Here is a 3,174-nt window from a genome sequence, read left to right as displayed (position 1 = left end):
GACTTTCTTTCTCTTTGATTGATATCACCCCAGAAGGAGAAAGTGAGAACTCTGCCTTGGTTTGGACTGATTGATAACTTTGGGACTGTTTTATCTTTTTTATTTTCTTTTGAATATTCTGGTTGTTGTAAGAAGAAAGAAGGAGAAAGAAAAGAAAAGATTTATAATGGCTCTTTCTGTTGAGGAACTAAGAAATGGTGTGGAAGAAGCTTTCCTTTTCTTAGAAATGGCGCTTACTAATTATCAACAAAAATTACAACAGATGAAGACAGCAGAGGAACAAGAAAGAAAGGAAGGAGCCATCTTTAATGAATCTCAGAATTTGATCCAGAAAAAAGGAAGAGAGAAAGAAAAGAAAAGAAGAGAAAAGAAGAAAATTAAAGGATTTAAGGACTTAAGATCTAAAAAAACATTTAAGAAAGGGAAAAATAAAGTGCAAAACCAATATGATGATTGTAAACAAAGGGGAAAAGAAATACGACAGAGAAGGGAAGCCGGTAAGGCAGAGGCTAGAAGAAGGGGGTAGAAAGGTTTGTTGGGAAAAGAAAGAAAGGGAAAAGGTGGAGAAAAGCTACAACATTTTGAAATTAAATGGAAAAAAGGAATTTTTATGGATAATGGATAAAGCATAATTTAAAAAAAAAAAAAAAAAGATTTTGCAAGGTACATAAGATGAGATGGTAGTATTGCAATGGTTTAAGAGTTGATAAGAGATTAAAATGTTAAAATGTTTAAAAATGATTGGTTTTAAAACTTAATAATAGGAGAGGTTTAGAATATTGTTTTAATTAAAGAGTTTAATAAAATTATGGTATTGATGTTATTATAAAATTTTTATTATAGTATTTCTTTTAATATTTGGATTTATTCTCTAACTATGCACTTAATTGTGTTGGATGTATTAGTTAGATAGAATGTACCAAGCAAAATCTGATTGGGTATTAGATATTATTTTAAAGATTAATTTGATTAACTTAGGGGAGATAGAAAGGCATCATACTCTGATTAATGATTTCAGGAGAAACTGATTTTCTTTTTTCATAAGGGATGAGACAAAGGGATGATAAAAATGGACAAAAGATACAAATATAATGATTTAAACTAAGATGATTAATTAAGGTAGAATTAAGAAGTGTGAAATATGTGGAGAAGTTAATATAGAAGGCTTAGAATGGTAAATAAAATAAGTAATGATATGTAAGATGAGCATGAATATAATTGAAGTCCATGAAGAGAGACACCTGGGTCCAAGTTACTTTCAAAAAGATATTTTTTTTATGTTTTGTGTGTTGTGTGTATATGTCTTTTTGGGGGAGAATTGGTAAAAACTTGTAGAAATATAGAATGAGAATAATGGTAATTAAGTCAGAAAGAAACAGATGAAATAATAATAATGATATTGAATAAGAGTAAAGAGAAGTAAAGAGAAATTGAATAAGAGGTTTTGGTATATTATATGGAAATGGTTTAAAACAGAATCATAATTTATCTGACTTGTTAAATTTACAAGGGAAAAAGGTTTAAACATGTAATGAATAATGATAATTTGTGTGTTTTAAAAATTAATAAAACTTGTTTTAAAAAAAAAAAAGAAGAAGTGATTAAGCGGTGATTTTGAACAGGAATGTCAAAGTAATGTTTTTTTCTCATTGCTGGATTTTCTATACATGATCTTATATTTTGAAACTGGACTGGTTTTTTATTTTCCATCTATTTTTTTCCCTCCTTTTTGATTTTGTAACATTTTAGACTAGAGACTCCCTTTTAGTTATTTTTTTTTTTAAAATATATTTTTCTTTTTTTTTATTAATTCTTATTGCATTTTGCTCGGAAAAGGAGGGGGAAAGTGAAAGCAAAGAAACTTTGTAACACTGCCAACTAGAGGCTTGGAAATATTCTATTTCTCTTGTGACCAGACAAAGTTGAGAAAGAAAGAACTGAGACTTTTTTTTCAAGGACATTGCTATTTGATAAGATAGAGGGAAGAGCATGGGAGAGTATTATTGCAGGTGCTCTTCTGGGTTTCTATCAACAGCTGAAGTCTGGTGTTGAAGTTTATAGGAAAAGAAAAGGTGATAAGTTTCTGGAGAAGAGTGTTATAACAAGAGCCTTGGATAACTAAACAAAGTGCAGTGTGTTTTCTTGATTTTTCCTAAGCTGTGTTACCGCTCCTCAACAGTTTACTTTTTGAAATAGCTATTTGGATTTTTAGTTCTTTGGAACTTGTCTTTGCTCCTTTTTTTTAAATGCTTGTCTTTGGAAGTTAATTTTTTACATTTGTTTTTTATTTTAAAAGAAAAGTTTTAGTATTAATGATTCCCTTCCTTTTCTTTTTAAGGGAGTAGCCTTTTTTTTCTTTTTCTCTTTTTGCCTTTCTGGTACTTTTGTTTTTCCATCTACCTCCAATACTGGTTTTTTCTTTCTTTTTATCTTCCTGACTTTTTTTTCTTTTTCCCTTATGCAGCCTTTTATATTTGAGACCTCTTAATTGGATTAAGGTGTTGAAGAACCTGAAGAATTTTTCCTTTTTTAAGATTTTTATTCCTCACTTTTCCGTCTTTTTTAGGATTTTACAACTTTTTCTCTTTTGTGTATGTTTGTTTTTTCCCTTCATTTTTGAATTTTCATTGTTATCTAAATAATCAATTGGATTAAGGTATACAAGAACCTGAAGAAATTCTTTTTTCTTTTTTTATTATTATTACTATTTGGCTTCTTTTTCCCTACTATTTTTATTTGGAATCGTAATTGGTTACTTCACAATTGGATTAAGGTCTAGAAGAACCTGAAGATTTTGAATTGTTTGAAATGAGTAGGAAATTAACAGCTCCTGGTTCTTCAACTTCTACTTCCTCCTCTCCACCATCTGGAGGACAACGTTCAATACAGACAATGTTAAGGCAAGAGAAAGAAAAAGAAAAAGTGACCCTGCAGATGATTATGCAAGGAATTCAAAACATTCAAACAAGATCAGAAAATATTGAAAAGAGAATAGAGAACATCGAACAAAGAACAGAGAACATTGAACAAGGAACTGAGAGCATTGAACAAAGAATAGGGAAAACCAATGAAAAAGTGGAGAACATCCAACAAATGATGTTGAAGTATGACGAGAGATTCCAAAAAATTGAAGAAGAAGATAAACAAAGAGACAAGAAGATTGGAGATATTGAT

Source organism: Notechis scutatus, chromosome Z, assembly GCF_049901735.1.
Source record: "Notechis scutatus isolate UNSWTSFEM ecotype Mainland chromosome Z, rNotScu1.2, whole genome shotgun sequence".
Taxonomy (NCBI): domain Eukaryota; kingdom Metazoa; phylum Chordata; class Lepidosauria; order Squamata; family Elapidae; genus Notechis; species Notechis scutatus.
This window is presented reverse-complemented; position numbering follows the sequence as displayed.